General features: G+C 33.8%; 1 protein-coding gene across 1 annotated transcript in view; it reads left to right on the top strand.

The window, feature by feature from the left end:
- Positions 1-19,737, top strand: part of ABCD2 (ATP binding cassette subfamily D member 2) — a 53,977-nt gene that overhangs the window by 18,638 nt on the left and 15,602 nt on the right. The gene's annotated exons all lie outside the window — the stretch shown is intronic.

Genomic DNA, 19,737 nt, shown 5'->3' with positions numbered 1-19,737 from the left:
TTATTACAGTTATGCTATATGATTAATTAATGATTTTTAAATACCTTAATTAAACTATTTTACTCTAAGAATGAGTGTGAAGTAAACACAGAAATATTTAAAAGGAACACTATTTCTTCTGAAGTCTTCAGTCATCTTTCTTCATAAAAGTTTAGAAATGTCTAAACACAAAATTATACTTGAAAATTTAGAATATTCATTGTGGATCAGAGAAAATGAAATTTGAAGAAGAGACACACCTTATATTCATATGACCCAGTAAATCTTCCACCTATCCTCACTCTGGGTTAGGTAGACAACACAGCGGACCCATATTATGTTAAAAGGACTATTCTGTGGAAGCCAGTAGAACACCTAGTACTAGAGCAAATATAAACATTACATCAAGTATGGTGCTATCACATGTCTCTTTTGCCCCCTTTCCTTTGGCAGAAGGTACTTTTACTATCCTACCTACTAGTCTAAGTTTTAGACCATAAGTTATAATTAGGCAAATGAGGTTTTGTGGATTGTTTTTTTCTTTAAAGTAAGACTTCTGGTAATAGCAGGAAGCTACTTGAGGTGTAGAAGGATAAAAAACTGCATTAACAGTAAGAAAATATTGGGCAGAAGCAGTATTATGGATATTTATATTAAACACAGAATAGATACCATCTTGTAATACCAGAATCATTGTCTCTTTCTTTCTATGCTTTAAAGTTGTTTGGCAAATTCTCTGTAGCTGAAATCTAAATTATAATCCCAAAGTTCAAGTTTCAGACATTATTGTGTTAAGCAGACTGATTTTACTTTTCTTATCATTTGAGGAAAATATTATGTCATAGAATTCTACTCTCTTCATGCAAATAAAATTATGTACATATATTGTTAGCTATTTCAGGTTTCATATATAACTGGAAAGATATAGTTCTTGAATAAGGCTGTGACCTGAGCAATATAAGACAGTTCAAAAATGTAGGAAAGTGCATTATCCAGAAAAGTCACCCTTCAGAAATGAAGGAGAAATAAAGGCTTTCCCAGATGAAAGCTGAAGGAATTCATTACCACCAGTCCTGCCTTACAAGAAATGCTAGAAGGTATTCTTCAAATTGAAATGAAAGCATGCCAATTAGTAATGTGGAAATATACAGCACACTGGTAAAAATAAACATATAGTCAAATTCAGACTACTCTAATACTGTAATGTGCTGATGTGTTAACCACTTAACTATTAGTATAAAGGTTAAAGAACAAGAGTATTAAAAATAACTATAGCTAATATAATTTGTTATTAAACACATCATAGAAAAAGAAATAAATGGCCATATTAAAAACATAAAAGGGAGTGAAAGAGTAGAAGTGTTTGTATGCAATCAAAATTAAGTTATTATTATAAAACAGACTGTTATGTTCTATGTAAGCCTCATGGGAACCACAAATGAAAAACATATAGTAGATTCACAATAGATAAAGAGAGGGAATCAGAACACAGCACTACAGAAAACCACCAATTCACAAAGCAAGACTGCAAAGAAGAAGAAAGGAACAAAACAGCTGAAAAACAATAATATGGCACTAGTAATTCCTTAACTGCAATAATTACTGAAAATGTAAGCAGACAGAATTCTTCAAACAAAAGGCATAGGGTGGCTGGATGGATTTTTTTAAAAAGCAAGAAACAACTATATGCTGCCTGTAAGAGGCTGACTTCAGTTTTAAGGACACTCATAGACTGAAAGTGAAGGGATACAAAAGCATATTCTATGCTAATGGAAATCAAAGGAAAGCAGGGACAGCTATATTTATATCATTAAATATAGACTTTAAGCCAAAAAATTGTAACAAGACAAAGAAAGTCATTATATAATGATAATATGGTCAATTCATCAAGAATACATAATTATAATATATACAGACCCAATATTAAAACACCTAAGAATATTAAGCAAATACTAACAGATCTGAAGGAAGATAGACAAGAGTACAATAATAGTTGGGGACCTCAGTACCCCGCTTTCAACAACAGATACATCATCCCAACAGAAAATCAGCAAGGAAACATTGGACTTGAACCACACTTCAGACAGAATGGACCTAACAGACATATACAGACATATCATTCAACAGCAGCAGAATACACATTTTTCACAAAAATGTGAAATAGTCTCTAAGAAGATTATATGATAGAACACAAAACAAATCTTAGCAAATTAAATATTGAAATAATACCAAGTATTTTTCCCATCACAATAGTATGAAACTACAAATCAGTAACAGGAGAAAAGCTGGGAACTTTACTAATATGGGGAAATTTAGCAACCAACCAATAATCCAAAGAAGAAATCAAGAGAGAAATAAAAAAAATCTTGAAACAAATTAAAATTGAAACCCAACATATTTAAATCATAGGAAGCAGCAATAGCCATTCTAAGAGGGCCCTATAAAGCAATAAATACCAACATTAAGGGGAAAAAAGTGATAATCTCAAACCTAACTTAATATCTTAAGGAACTAGAAAAAGAAGACCAAATGAAGTCCAAAGCTAGCAGAAGGAAGGAAATAAATTTCAGAGTAGAACTAGATGAAATAGAAACCAGAAAAAATAAAAAAGATGAACAAAATTAAGAGTGGTTGTTTGAAAAGATAAACAATATTGATGAACATTTAACTAGAGTAACTAAGAGCAAAAGAAAAAAAGACTCAAATAAAATCAACAATTAAAGAGGAAACATTATAATTTATACCACAGAAATACATAATATCATGAGAAACTGCTATGAACATTTATATACCAACAAGTTAGATTACCTAGAACTGGATAAATGCCTAGAAATATACAGCTTACCAAGACAATCATGAAGACATGGAAAATATGAACAGACCAATAACAAGTAAGAGATTGAATCATTAATCAAAACCTCCAAAAAAAGAAAAGCCTACACTAGTTGGTTTCACTAGTGAATTCTGAAAAACATTTAAAGAATTAATGATCATCTTCTCAAATGCTTCCAAAAAATATAAGAGGAAGGGCACTTACAAGCTCATTTTATAAACCAAAGCCAGATAAGGGCGTTACCAGATAAGAAAATCAACAGACCAATATCTCTGATGAATATAGATGCAAAAATTCTCAACAAAATTTAAGGAAAGCAAATGTAATAGCTCAGTAAAAAAAATCATACCATGATCAAGTGGGATTTATCCCTGGAATATAAAGATGGTTTAACACATGCAAATCAATAAATGTGATGGATCACATTAATAGAATGAAAGATTAAAATTATATGATTATCTTAATAGATGAAGAAAAAGCATTTGATAAAATACAAGATGCTTTCATGATACAAAACAACTCTCATCAAAGTGGATATAGAGAGAGCATACTGAACATAATAAAAGTCACATGCAGCAAACCCACAGCTAATATAATACTGAACAGTGAAAGGTCGAAAACTTTTTCTCTAAGATAGGAACAAGATAAGGGTGCCCACTCTCATACTCTAATTCAAAACAGCACTAGAAGTCCTCACCAGAGCAATAAGGCAAGTAAATAGAAGGCATCCAAGTAAAGATAAAAGAAGTAAAATTGTCTTTGTTGACAGATGATGTGATCTTACACATAAAAAAATTTTTAAAGACTCCATCAATAATATTTAGAACAAATTAACAAATTTAGTAAGTTGTAGGATATGAAATGAACATGCAGAAATCATTTGTGTTCTACACACTAACAACAAACTATCTGAAAAAGAAAGAAAATTTCATTTATATTAGGATCCAAGACAATAAAATCCTTAGTAATAACTTTAAGGAGCTGAAAGAGCTATACACTGAAAATGATAAAGTTTCAATGGAAGAAACCAACAACTTAAAAGATATCCTATGTTCATGGGTTGGAAGAATATTGTTAAAATGTCCATATTATCCAAAGCCATCTATAGAATCAGCTCAATGTCATTGATGACAGAAATATAAAAAACAATACTAAAATTTCTGTGAAACTACAAAAGACCCAGAGTTAGTGAAAACAATCCCGAGAAAGAAGAATAAAGCCAGGAACATCACATGTCCTGATTTCAAACTATACTACAAAGCTATAGTCATCAAAACAGTATAGTATTAGGATAAAAATAGACACAGGTTAATGGAACAGAATTGAAGGCCCAGAAATAAACACTTGACAATTAATATTTGACAAGGGAGCCAAGACTGCTCAATGAAGAAAAGATACTCTCTTAGATAAATGATGTTGGGAAAACTGGACAAGCATATATAGAAAAATAAAATTGGACCCCTATCTTACACCATTAACACAAATTAACTCAAAATTGATTAAAGACAGGAATGTGAGACCTGAAACCATAAACTTTTAGAAGAAAACATAGGAAATAAGCTTCTTGACATAGGCTTTGTCAATGATTTTTTTTTTTTTTTTTTTTTGGATATGACACCAAAAGAACAAGCAGCAAAAGCAAAAATCAGTAAGTGGGACTCGATCACACTGAAAAGCTTCCACACAGCTAAAGAGGCAATCAAAAAGAAAAAAGAAAAAAGAAACAGCAACCCACAGAATAGAAGAAAATATTGGCAAATCTTATATCTGATAGGGGTTTAATATCCAGAAAATATAAAATGTCCTATAACTCAATAGCAAAAAAATAAAACAGTTCAATTTAAATATGGCAGAAGAAATGGCAGTATTTAATCTTTTCTTATGGCTGAGAGTATTCCATTTATATATATGTACCATATCTTCTTTATCCAATTATCTATCGGATGCCTCTGTTGTTTCCCTGTCTTGGCCACCATAAATAATGCTGGAATGAACATAGGGATGCATGTGTCTTGGCAAATAAATTATGGACCTTGAGAATATTATGCTAAGCAAAATATCAGACAAAAAATTAAGAACCATATGATTTCACTCATATGTGGGATATAAATTTGAAAGCAACAAGTGAACAAATGAGAAAAACAAACAAACAAAAACTCATAGACACAGATAATAGTATGGTGGTTACCAGAGGAAAGTGGGGGTGGAAGGGGTAGTAATGGATAAAGGGGGTCAAATACACGGTAAGGGAGGGTGATTTGACTTTGGGTGGTGGGCACACAATGCACTATACAGGTCATTTATCATGGAAATGTGCACTTGAGACCTATATAATCTTATTAACCAATGTCACCCCAACATATTTAATAATAAAAAATGTAAAATCCTGAATTTGATTTTTTTTTCCTGCAGACATGTCATCTTTATGTTCTAATTTAAAGTCTTGCCTTCAGGTTTGCAAAGGGTAAATACACAAATGCCTATTTAAATGTGCTTTTTGCATCTTTAATTAAAGTATAACAATATTTTCCACTGTAAAAAATAATTTAATTTAATTAAAAATAAAAATGGGCAGAGGAAGTAAGAGACATTTTTCCAAAGAGGTCACACAAATGGCCAACAGGTACATGAAAAGATGCTTGACATCACTAATCATCAGCAAACCACAAATCAAAACTACAATGATGTATCTCACACCTGTTAGAATGACTATCAACAAAAAAACAAGGGATAATAAATGTTGGAAAGGATGTGGAAAATGGAAACCCTGTGCACTTTGGATGGAAATGCAAATTAGAAAACAGTTTGGAGGTCCTCAAAAATTTAAAAATAGAATTACCATAAAACCCTGCAATCCAACTTCTGGGTATTTATCCAAAGAAAATGAAAACTGGATCTTCAAGAGATATACGTACTCCCATGTTTATTGCAGCATTATTCACAGTAGCCGAGAGATGGAAAAAGCCTCAATGCTGGTCAACAGGTAAATGGAAAGAGAAGATGTGGTGTATGTATATAGAATGGAATATTCTTCAGCCACAAGAAAGAAGGAAATCCTGCCATTTGTTACAACATGTTTTAAACTTTAGGGCACTGTGCTAGGTGAAATAAGTCAGACAAAGACAAATACTGTAAACAAAACTTATAGAAATTGAGAATAAAATGGTGATTATGAGAGTCTGGAGAGTGGGGCAAAGAGGGAGATGTTGGCCAAGCGTACCGACTTCTAGTTAGAAGATGAATAAGTTCTGGGAATATACTGCACAGCACTGTGATTTTAGTTAACAACATATTACACATTTGTAAGTTATTTAGAGAGCGTATCTTCAAAGTTTTTACCCCCCCCCACACACAAATGAAATGGTAATCATGTGAGATGCTGGAGGTGTCAGGTCATTTTATTTTATGTGTTTCAAATTGACATGTTGTATGCCTTAAACTTACACAATGTTATATGCCACTTTAACTTTAGTTAAAACTGGAAAAATAAATAAAAAGTACCACTGAATTGTACACTTAAAAATGATTAAGATGCATGTTATGTTATGTGTGTTTAAAAGTTGGGTGGGGGATAAAATTCATAAATCCAATCCTTGCCCTCAGAAAAACCTTACTGTGTTATTTTGCAACAGACACAAATTATTGGGAAACTATTTCTTAGTTATGAAATTTACTTTTGCCTAAGCAAAAGGTCAACTACAATTTAGTTGAGGAGAAAAATGAGAATGAAAAGTATTTTTGAAGGCTAAAAATGTTTCTTAATAATTACTGTTAAAAGTAATTTTATCTTGATTATATAGCTTTAGAAACATGACAATGTGTATTTATATTTAAAAATATTTATCTTGCAGAAAAGCATAGAATTAAATGTATATGTAAACTAAGCCTCTAAATGTAGTATTTATTTCTCATATTTTAAAAGCTGCTGAGTTTTCCAAGTAAATTTGAAAATAATCTAAGTTTTTATGATTTAAAAGGAAGCTGCTACAACCTATTTCAAAATATTTCTCATTAGCTAATCTTAAACATTTCTTCGTAGGATAGTCTTATTAATGAATATTATGTGATATTTTATTGCATTAATTTATAGCAATAAAATATTGCTTAAATACTAGCTTTGCAGAAAAAAATCTGTAAATTGAATATAAAATTGAGTCTTATGTACTTACAGAATAAACTTCATAAGTCACAAACAGACCTTTATAACAATTTCCCTGTTTTTACTTTTGTGATTGAAAGAATTCCTTGTAGAGAATAGATCTGAATATGCAACAAATGTACATTAATTGTTATTTTCATTGGGAAAAAGAAATGAGATTTGTTAAAGTGTATTTCTACTAATGTCATGCAGTATAAAGAAGAAAAAAAGGAAACTCCTAGGGGAAAAAATGTTCTAATTAAGCATATTAGGCCACTTATATATATATATATATTTTTTTCAGATTTAATGTGTTTTATTGATTAAAATATTACATTTGTGCCAATTTCCCTTCCCTCTGCTCCCCTCCACCCGGTGGCCCCCCTCCCTCCAGTTGTCCCCCCCTTTTAGATTATGTCCATTAGTTGTGCATACAGTTCCTCCCAACCTCTCTCCGTCTATTCCATTCCCTCCTACCATGATCCCCAATTCCTATATCATCTCCCTCTCTCTCCCCACTCCCCCTCCCTGTTGACCTCCCCCCAATATGCTTCCCGTACCCACAGTTCCTTTTCCACTCTTGTTGCCTGTTTAGTTTGCCTTTGTTTCATCTCCCTAGCTTCTGTTTTTTAAACCAGTCCCTTTAACATCTCATATAACAGTGGTTTGGATCTAATGAACTCTTTCAGTTTTATTTTGTCCTGGAAACACTTTCTCTGTCCTTCTATTCTGAATGACAATTTCGCTGGATAGAGTATTCGTGGTTGTAGGTTTTGGATTTTCATTACTTTGAATATTTCTTGCCAGTCCCTTCTTGCCTGTAGGGTTTCCCTTGAGAAGTCAGCTGATAGTCTAATTGGGACCCCTTTGTACATAATTCTTTTCTTCTCTCTTGCTGCTTTTAAGATTCTCTCTTTATCTTTAATTTTTGACATTTTGATTATAATGTGTCTTGGAGTGGTTCTCCCTGGGTCCAGTCTCTTGGGAACTCTCCTTGCTTCCTGGACCTGCAAGTCTATTCCCTTCCCCAAGTCTGGGAAGTTCTCCTTTATTATATTTTCATTCAATTTTTCAAGTTCTAGTTCATCTTCCTCACTCTCTGGCAAACCAATGATTCTTATGTTGGGCCTTTTATAGCTGTCCCAGAGGTTTCTGATCCTCTGATTGTTGCTTCCCATTTCCTCTCTCTGCATTGGTTGACTGCTTGTTCCTTCTCCATATTCCAGTTTGTTGAAATGAACTCTGGATTTTTTCTCCTCACCATCTGTCTCGTATGTGGTTTTGTTCCTTTCGTTATGAATGTTTTTCGCTTCTTTCTTATCTTTTTCCTGCTCTTTTGTGAATTCTGTAAGCCACCTGATAACAATAGCCCAGAACTGAGCCTCTGACAGGTTTCTTATCTGTTCATCTGTCAGGTTCTCTATCTGTTGCCTGGTGAGCTGTGTCACCGGGATTTCTATAGTTGTCTGCCACATTTTGACAGATGCGTTTTGTTTTCTTGGGCCGGCTGTCCGGGGCAGTGCCTGTGTACGCGTCACAAGTCAGCGACCGGCGTCTGTCTGCGACCTATTTCGCAGCCCTGTGGTGCTTTCTTTGGGGGCGGGGGTCCAAGATGGATTCACACAGTTATTCAGCTAGGAGACCGGGATCCATCCTCCCGCCCCCCTGGGCCTCACTGTTCAAGGCGATGCGGTGGCTGCTCTCCCCAGCGCTGGGGTCGCACACCGCCAGGGGCCCGACCGCAGCCGGGATTTCTTGCCACCTCGCCGCGGTCTCAAGTGCGATCGCAAACAGCGCTGCCCTCTTTAACTCTTACCTGCCCAAATGGCACCGCTGGTTTATAACTTAATATGTTGGGCTTCCGTGTAGTTTTATTTTCTGGAATTTCTAGTTATCCTTTGTTTTGAAGTAGTTGTATTCCTCTCTAGTTGTAGAGGGAGACCTAGCGTGTCCGTCTAAGCCTCCATCTTGGCCGGAAGTCCCAGGCCACTTATATTTTTTAAAGCAAGTTTCTAGAGAATGTTGCTATGGCTCAGTTTAAAAACTGGGAATCATGAGCTCCTAAGAAATTATGAAATAATTTTAGCAATGTTAATAATGAGATCCAGATAAAAGAAATCTGGGCCTTAGTTCAAGAATACAAATAAAAAGTTGTGGTAGACACAATGGTTTCAAAACAGCTTTTTCTCTCATCTCATCTTTAATAATGATTGGATATGACAATTACTGGAATATTTCATAAGTTTGAGCAGAGAAATATTTAATCTAAAATATAGATTTAGTCACTCTAAATCTATGATAAAATTCTTAGTTTTGTCTGATAGTACTTTAAAAATATTTTGGCAATTTCAGGCTGTTTGAGACTGAATTTCCTGAGCAATGCGACTGAACCCTTCAAACTGATGATTAAAACTCATTGTTTCATAGGGACCCTCAGGAAAAGTCTTTCACTTAGATACAGATCTTGAATTCCTTCTATCAATTCTTGGTGCAGTCTCTCTGTCTTCCCAACTACCTAAGGGTGGATTTTCGCTCTCCTGCTCTGAACCACTAATTCGCTAAGGACCCATTCGTCACTTAGTAATTCCCTAGTATGTCTCTGTTGTCTTCAGCCATTAAGGCCTCAAAAGCCCAGTCCTTTCCTGAGTTATTTAGTTCACTTCCTAACAATTTATTATTACATGTTAACACTAATCAAATGAGAAAGTGAAACGTTTGGTAGAGGTTGGGGGAACAGAAAGTGAAGGATTGAAAGAGAAGGAGGGAGGGAGGAAGGAGAGGAGGTCGTGATAGAGGGAGACTGGAAGGGACAGAGGGAAGAAAGAAGAAGGTGTTTATTCAACAAAAGGTAGCAAAATCTAGGGTGTTTATACTACTTAAAAAAAATCCTCCATATCTCTCCTCAGCAACAGTCTCCAGTTGGGCACCCACCGACCATGTAATTATGTTCCCAAAGTCATGCTCTCACTATCTTGGAAGAAATATCTTGGGAACAAAATTCTAACCATGATCTTACTACTCACATACATACACTCAGGCCAACAAATCTGAAGTAGATTCAGATTTCCCACAATTTTGTATAAAAAGGAAACTTGTACAAATTTCATTTATCTTTGACTTGAAGTCTGAAAAGAAAAATGTTAAGAAAGTGAAAAAAGGATTGCATTATGGATCAAAATAAATTTGACTAAATACTTTTTTAAAAGAAAAAAGGAGGAAAGAGGGGGAATGCAATGGGTAGAGTATTATACTTCATAACTTGGGAAAAATTATTGAATTTTATTCTTTGTCAGTATGCTACTCTTTTTAAATTTTGTTTTAACCAGTACTTACTAAAGCCCTGCTGTAAGATACTACAGAAGTTAGGCAATGAGTAAGACACAGTTATTCACACTATGGTGCTTATGTGGAATTTGATTTTAAACAAAAACATGCAAGTAACTTCACTAAAAGCCAGAATAAGTGCCTCAGAAAAGTCAAGAAATGTTACAGATGTTCAAAATGAGGAAAACGATGAAAGAACAGTGTGTCATTTGACCGGGGTTTTGAAAGTTAAGATTTTAACAGTTGTCATGAATTGTATGTTTCTCCAATGTCTGAATAAATCAGAAATTTCACAGATTCAAGTAAGCACAAATTAATTTTTCTTTTTCGAACATTTCTAAGCAGGGCTGCCCTGTCCACCCTCCCTCTAATACACCAAGATGAGAAGAGCAAATATTTATTAGACATATCTCCATTAATATTATGTCATTGGTATATATTGAAAATAATAACATCCATCCCCGAGGACTTTAAGCATTGCTAAAGTGTTCTTTGAATTACTTTTTATTTTTATTGATTTTAGAGAGAGAGATGAAATGGGAGGGGAGAGAGAGAGACAGAGAGAGAGAGAGAGAGAGAAAGGGAGGGAGAATATGTTGTTTCACTTATTTATAAATTTCTTGGTTGATGCTTGTATGTGCTCTGACCAGGGATCAAACCCTCACCCTTGGCATATTGGAACAGTGCTTTAACCAACTGAGCTACCCTGAGGGGCTCTGAATAACCTTTTAACATTTTCTAGTGTTTTGGCAGTCTGCCATTTCCCCCTCTTTCTTCCTAAAGAGTTCATCTCCTCTTTAGGAGTAAATTACAGTCTTATATGTTAAATTTTAGTCTGCCAATGCATCTTGAAAAATAACAAAAAATGACAGTAACTTGCTTCTATAATAGTCATTTTTTTATCTCTTGTCAGAAGACATTCTGAAATTATAAATAACATTTTATTTATCAGCTCAGTATTTGTTTACTAGTTCATTCATAGGGTAGTATATTCAAATACTGTGTTACTTAATCTTCTAGACAAAATGTAAATGCTGCTTAATAAAGTAGTTATGAATCACATTTTAAAATTTAATACATCATAATCCTAAATTTGGTTGTACATAGGAAGGAAAGCATCACTAATTAGTTTGTGCAGCAAATTAAATATAGATAACTTTATTTTCAACTATCTTGTAATGTTTGTACAGTACATATTAATTATGCTCAGCATAAGTCATGTTAATAGAATATTTTAAATAATTAAATTGTAGTTCAAAGGGATTAGAGATGTTAATACTTAGAGTTACCCAGCAGTTCAGAGCAAGGGTTAGAATTCACCAAATCTTTGAATACAAACCCTCTGTACTCACCACTTCTTATTTTCAGATTAATAAAATAATCATGTTAAAAACATTTTCCTGTGATTTAAAAAACCCCACTGTTTGACCTTAAATATTTTCTCAGGCTATCAAAATAATTAAAGCCTCTCTAGCACTGTTATTCCCCAAATTTATGGGTAATAATAAACTATCATTCTTTCTAGTTTGTATTCACTTTCAAAAATTTCTATTTTCTTCAGCTGTTTTTCTTAGTAGAAAGGGCTTATGACATGAAATCTTAGCTTTTAGAAGTGCCAACATTTAATCCATGTTTTCTTTGACAGCATTTTTACTCGTGCCATTAATGACATAGTCTGTGTATTTTTTAAATAAACTGAATTGATATTGATTTTTATTTTGAGAATCTTATGACCTCTTGAGATCATTGATAGCTCCTAGGGCATCTTGAGCAAGGGCTGAGCATCTCTAGCCTATTACTTTTAAAAAAATATTAATTTACAATGTGTCAAGCAATTACTATGCACTACTCACTATTTTAAACATATTATATGTTTCTAATTCTTCTCTATGATAACCCATAAGGTTGGTGTTAGTATTCCTAGTTTGCAGATGAGAAAACTTAGAGAGACTGAAGTCATCCAGCTCACAAATGTTGGAACTAACAATTTAACTTTGGCATGCCTGACTCTAAAATCACTTTGTCTTAGTTACTGCCTACAACAGTGGACATGTCTCTGAAAAACTACTATTCTCTTGCCTGACCTTTCAAGAGAATATCACCAGCTAAGTTTACTGGCATGGTGTGTTTAAACTGTACGAATATCAAGCCATTGTTTGTAAGTGGAGTCCTTTTAATGCTGGGTGTAGAAGGCAATCCAAGCCAATTTTAGCATAAAGTTTCCCATGAGTATTTGGCTTTCATTCATTCATGTTAATGTGAAAGAAGCTATATTCTTGTATAAAACTGAAATATTTTAAAAATTAAACTATGTTTAAATCACTTTCAAGTTAGAATGTTCTTTATTCTTTCCTATTCTTCTAGAACCAATTTTTCTATAAAGTTCAAATGATTTCTCAAAAATATTCCCTTAATTTTAAATCAGAGTTTTTGCAAAGATATAAAACAAGCAAATCTTAATTTTTACAAAGCATTATGGCATAAAAAATTATTATTTTATACTATATGTTGCCAAAAGAAGAGACTCTTTGCAACAGAGCAAAGACTGATAACAAGAAATTCAGCAAAATGGATAGAATACTCGGGTAACACCAAAAATACCAATATGGGCACAACTGCATTGTATGTTAAGATGTACATGTGTCAAATGAGTTTTGTAGATATTTAAAAATCTGAACTTCCTTTTGAATAATTTCTATATGAATGCTTTCCAAATCCAGGATTTGTACTGTGTTATATAACAACATAATTTAATCCATCTGTATGAAACCAGATAATGACTCTTAAAAAACCAGGAAGCACATGATCAGAGGGTAGTTAGAAGACCTAATCTGTCTCCTTTCTCCATGGAAGAGAGGATGCCCTCATAGTACAGTATTTTCAGTGAGATCCTTGCTTTTCTTTTTTTGTCTCAGATCTCAGATCAAAACAGGAGGAAGTGGTCTGGAAAAGGACCTAAGAAAGAATATGGAGAAATGCTAATTAAATATCTTGATCACTTTTTCCTGGATCTCTAGCTTTTGGACTTTTTGATTCTTAATGAATCTTTCGGTGCCAGAACACAGATAGAGAGATCCTCTGAAGGACAAGGAGTGTGTTTATTTAAGTAAGATGCAGGCGAGCCAGGCCATTGCTTGAGTGTAATGTTGGTCTGAAAGGGCCTCTGGAATAAAGGAAGAATGTGATATGGTTTAATCCAGGCCTACTCATGGAGCCCCATACCTAATAGTTTCCATATACCCTGGTCTTGCTGCCTCCAAATTAAACTAACCTGGGCTTCGAGAGTGGGAGTTGTCACTGGAACAGACTTTTGCCTATGTTATGTATGAATCACTGTTGAACAGATCTTTATAGAATATAAGCTAGAAAGGGTATCTGCATGTTTATGCACTGGTGGTATCCTACTAAACCTATATTATGCTTATTGGCATACTGTAACTGTGCAATGAACTCCGGATGAATATTTGAATTAATGAATGGATATCTCCACAGACTTAGCTTCTACTGCCAAATTCAATTGGCTCCTTATATTAATAAGAAAGCAAACTACTTTGTTGCTTGCACTAGATATATCACATAATGCTCTTTAGGATTGGACTAAATATGTGTTACTTAACGTATCTTTATAAAAATAAAGTATTTTAGCTATGAAGAAGGTTCAGTAGTATTGCTGTAGCAAATTCACTTCTATTCTTTTGCTTTATGACTATTAGACTCAAAGCAAGTAAACTTTGATCAGTGCAAAAGCTAGAGATCCAGAAAAAAACTGATCAAGCAAGTAATCTTTGAGCAATTAGCTGACAAAATTGTAAATTATACATTTTGGTACATTCTGTGAAGTAATTGTTATAGTTTAATTCTTTAAAACCTCTTAAAGAGATCTATAAATATAAACATAATTTCCTATTGCTTGGAAAATGTTGCCTTTTTCATATATAATTCTTCTATAGGCTAATATATGAAAATAATAATGGAAAAAATCTTGCATTACATCAAAAAGTTTTCCTCATTATTAGGGTAAGCCACATGGAATTGTTATTTTTAAAGGTCAGTAGGTCAAATGTCAGAAATTTCATACAGTAATTTAATATAATGATAAATACTCTTAACAAAGTTGAATTTTAAATAATTTACATTTTTATTAGCTTGTTGATACTTAGATTATTTCACTAACATTATTTGTATCACTTGGAAATGTACACAGTCCCTACTCTTGAGGATGTGCACATCTCTGCTTTGGCACATAGAATTATCTTATCTTAATAATATAACCAGTAATAAGTAACTATCTCTTCAGTTGAGTATTTATTTCTTCTTTTTGCTACATATATATTTTAAGGATATTAGGAATGACTTATGAATTGAGGACTAAAATCTTGTTTTTTGCCTTTCATAAAAAAATTTGATGACATGATTGGTTGAGCATGTACATTTATATGAATCATTAATAGCTAGATTTGATGGCTTTCAGATTGTTAATTTCTTATTACTACGGCAACACAGCAGTTCTTAGCTGAACCTTATTCTTAAACTTAACACATGCCTTAAATATAGTTAAATTGCAGTGAAACTTCTATCAATATTGTTCACAATTAAAATCTAGAAGACTACAAAATATTTAACATTTTGGGTGATTATTCCAGAGATTCCAAGCACAGAGTTAACATTTCTCCATGCTTTCTTCTTCTTTTCATTTTTGTCCCTGTTAAATAGAAAAATAGAGAATAATATAAAAATATACAAATATAGACCCTAATAATGTCAATATATTTTACCAAAACAATCAATGTTTACCAAAACTGTCAATGTTTAAATAGACCCCCAAAATGGGGATTATAATACAAATTATAAAAGTACTCTGAGATATTTGTAATAACTTTAAAAAGCCATAATCACTGGGCATGGGTTTATCTTAAATAATTTTACTTTAATTTTACTGATACAATTAACGGTTTTAATTATAGATGCACTTGAAGAAGTTTTAGATTGCAAAGAAAAACAACTATGATAATTGTTTAAATAATAATTATTTAAATTATAATGTGACACCTATAAGTTTATTCCAATATTTTTCCCACAACAAGCACATGTGATTCTGAATTTTACTTAGATGAAGTAAATTAAAAGTAGCTAGTGCTTCTCTTTTGACAGCTACTAGTTATAAGCAATCTATTTTTTTCATTGTTGCTTATACTGTGTATGTTGTATGATTCTCCTCCTGATGGGCCAGAACAAGTAAGCTAATAACTTTCTGATATGGTAATTGATCTACTTGAAATATTTTGATGTTAATTTGAATAAGTCTATATATCTAGAAATGAAAGTTTAGTAAAAGGTACTTTAAGTGCTTATTAATTATGTATAACTTTGGTAGGACTAGAGAAACTTGAGCTAGCTAAAATGTCAAATTCCAGGTCTTAGAGTTGGAAAAAGGATCACATGCAAACTAATCATATAAACATTGGATATAGGGGCCTCCATTTCCTTGTGCTTTCAACTAGATTCTTGATGTAGCTTTTCTAGAGATTCAGTGATAACTTCAACCTTATAATAATATTTTAAAAGAATTATATTAATAAAACCTATTAGAGTATACTTAGTTACTGTGTACCTCATTAAACACATAAAGTGCTATTTTTACCATTTCACATTATATAAAATAATAATTGAAAGGAAAATGGAACTTTAATAAAGCAATATTTACTGTCCTTAATGATATAATTTTATAAAATATTTTTGTATAATTCATCAGCCTTTCACATAACTTTTCAAAGTAACAATTTTCATGCTCTATTAAATCATTTTGAGTAACAATTGGCTCAAATAACAAATTATATGAACATATTTGCAGATCTTCATCTAGCATCATAAAATGTTTATGGTTTGACACTTCATTTAAATCTCATCCTGACTGAATTTTTTAAAGCCTTAATAATTTAAAACTATGGGGTTTTTTTGTTTTGACTTTTTTATTTCAAGATTGCATAGTCAAAACACTATTAGACTTATAAACTCAACAAGAAATTTGTCATTGCAAAACATAATTTAATCATTTGCTTTTCCTTATACTTTAGAGCCCTTTTGAGATAAATTGCTATATTTGTTCATCAAAGAGAATTGACAGATTTCAAAAAGTGTAAGAAAATCTTCAATAATATTAAATTATCCCTGTAAAGAAATTATAAAGTTTTGCCTTTCCAAATTCCCCTTACAAAGAAATGATATTGATACTTTTGAGGTCCCATAAATTGCTCCAGAGAACTAAGTGGTGCTCCAATTAATTTTAAAAAGTACTTCTGGGAAAACTTTAGATGCCTTTTTGAGTGTTTAATGGAATATAATCTCTAAAATCTATATAATTAAGTACTTATTAATTATGTTGATAATAATAAAAAGTTACTATGAGATACAAGTTTCTTAGCTGGCTAATAGAAATCCTTTTAAATCCTTTTTTAGGTGTTGCTTTTTCATATAGATAGAAAACTTAAGCCTAAGTAGAAATAAATTGTTTTACTTCAGTAACAGTTTAATGAATGCCTACTATATGCTCTGACTACATTGCTTTATTTGATCCTCATAACATGCAATAAAGTAAGTTACTTTACAAATGAATCTTAATAGTTTATGTAGAGGTCCTAATTGGGTTACCATGTATACCATCCAGATGGGCTCAACAACACCTTGCTCTCTCAAGGCTATGTCCTTGAAAAGAGCTCCAACTGGGATCCATGGGCAGAGTGGTCAGTCATTTCAAGGGCAGCAGAGGGTGTGAGGAGCCTTGGATCTGCTCAGGTTTAGCTCACAGGTCATCTAGTACTCATGTCCTATGGGTGACCTCCTCCAACAACCTTACATATTAAAATTTTGCCAATTTTCATAATACAATTCTTTCCTTCCTTCCTTCCTTCCTTCCTTCCTTCCTTCCTTCCTTCCTTCCTTCCTTCCTTCCTTCCTCCCTCCCTTCCTTCCTTCCTTCCTTCCTTCCTTTCTTCCTTTCTTCCTTCCTTCCTTCTTTCCTTCCTTCCTTCCTTCCTTACTTTCTTCTTTTTAGAGAAAGGGAAGGGAGAGAGGAAGAGAGGGAGAGAAACATCCATGTGTGGTTGCCTCTCCCACGCCCCCAACTGGGGACCTGGCCCAGAACCCAGGCATGTGCCCTGACTGGGAATCGAACCAGCAACCCTTTGGTTCGCAGGCCGGCACTCAATCCACTGAGCCACACCAGCCAGAGCCGTAACACACTTCTTTATAATAATCTCTTTCTCTCGAATAAGCATCATACATTGCATCTTGAGTTGCTGTGTCACTGCAGTTTCTTTTAGTCTGAAAGAGTTCCTCAGCCTTTCCTTTATTATGACATTTACATTTGTAAGAGTGCAGGACTGTTATTGCTGTTGTTTGTTTGTTTGTTGTTTTAAGAAAATCCTTCAACCTGGGTTTTTCTAATAGTTTCCTCACAATTTGATTCAGGTTATACACTTTTGTGTGTGAATACTAACTGTGTTAGTTCCCAAGATCTGCTGTAACCAACAACTTGGTGTACTGGGTTTTCTTTTGTAAATATAAATAAGTAAATATACATTTCATTATTTTTCTTTTATTTTACATAAAAGTAGTATACTGCAGTCAGCCATATGTACCTGCAGGCTCCACATCTGTGGATTCAGCCAACAGTGGATCAAAAAGAATTTTTTTTTAATGTTACGTTGTTATGTTGTTGCTGATGGGTACTATGTCATTATGCTTGCATCTGTACTAAACATGTACAGACAGTTTTTCCTTGTAATTAGTTCCTAAACAACACAGAATAACAACTACATAGCATTTACATTGTAATATTAAGAATTACAAGTAGTCTGGAGATGATTTAAAGTATACAGGAGGGTGTTTGTAGGTTATATGCAAATACTATGCAATTTTACATAAGGGACTTATTTCCACAGGGGTCCTGGAACCAATCATCTGCAGATACCAGGGACAACCCTATAGGTCAATGGTTCTCAAATGGCAATGGTTCTGTCCCCCAGTGAATAATATCTGGAGAATTTTTTTGTCACTACCGTAGTGATACTACTAGCATCTAATGGGTAGAGACCAGGTATCGTCGTCGTCGGCAGCCGTCCGTCTCGAGAGACGATGGTGTAGCTTCTTAAGAGTCTATCTGCACCACCGAGAATGGCTGTGCAGTCCAACTCGGGAGTGACACGGTATCTGTCTCCTCCCGTGTTGAATCGACATCTTGTGATGACGCTGGAGTGTCCTCTCCAGTGGAGCTGAAGCTACAGAGCCTGGGCAGGGTGATATGGAGGGTCTGCTGTTGCCCATGCAGCAGAACCCCCCTCTCTTCGCAGCTGAAGGGTCCAAGGGAAAGACGGAGTCAATACAGCTTGGCTTCAGGTGCGCCGCAGGAGTTGCCGGTGTTGACTACAACGTCAAACCGCCTTAGGGACTCCGGCTCCGGATTTTCTGTCGGGGTTTACTCCCTTAGCCTTTCCCCTGAAGAGGTATGCCGCAAGGCAGCGGAGGTTTTTTGGAGTCAGAGTTTTCCTTCTCTGATGTACCCTGACTGGAAGATCGAACCAGCGACACTTAGCTCGCAGGCCGACGCTCAATCCACTGAGCTAAACCAGCCAGGGCATATATATATATATAAAGAAAAACAGGTATACGCTGCTAAATATCCTATAATACACAGGATAGCCTTCGACAACAAAGAATTTTGTAGTTCAATATATCCATAATGCCACTGTTGAGAAACCCTGCTATACATCTACTTCTGTGGGGTTTTATTCAACTTAACAATATCTTATGGAAATTATTCTATAGCAATTCATAGAGATTTCTGCATCCTGTTTTATAGCTAGGTCGGGTAGGTATTATAGTTAACTCAACGAGTCCCCTTTGTATGAGCATTTAGGTTGTTCCAATATTTTGCAATTACAAATAATACTGTAATGGATAAACGTATGAACTTTTTATTATTGCTGTTGGTATTTTTGTAAATACATATCTTTAGAGTAAATCTTAGAAGTGGGTCAAAGGCCAAGTGATATATTGGTTTGCCAGATCCCCTCCAAAGAGTTGTACCATTTTACACTTTCACTGTTGTATGAGAGTACATACTTATTTCTCCATATTCTGGAATGAGTTGTCAAGCTCTGACCCTCTGCCAATCAAGTATAAAATCCAGGGTAGTTTTAATTTTAATTTTTCTTATTATGAATGTCATTTTTAAAAAACATTTTGTTTGTTCACATTGCTGGGTCAAAATCCTAAATTTTTCAATAAATCTTTACATGAGCATAACAGTATATTATCCTACCATACCAGAGAGAAAAATACTCATCACTAGGCAATAAACATAACCCTAGAAATATGGTATTTAAAATGCACTGTGGAGTTCTCAGACAACCAGAATGTCACACTGGCTAAACTAAAATGACTTTATAATAGGATTATTATGCGG

This window comes from Furipterus horrens, unplaced genomic scaffold, assembly GCF_987537825.1.
Source record: "Furipterus horrens unplaced genomic scaffold, mFurHor1.1.pri manual_scaffold_4, whole genome shotgun sequence".
Classification (NCBI taxonomy): Eukaryota; Metazoa; Chordata; class Mammalia; order Chiroptera; family Furipteridae; genus Furipterus; species Furipterus horrens.
Note: the sequence above shows the minus strand (reverse complement) of the source record. Positions and strands in the feature narration are given on the sequence as shown.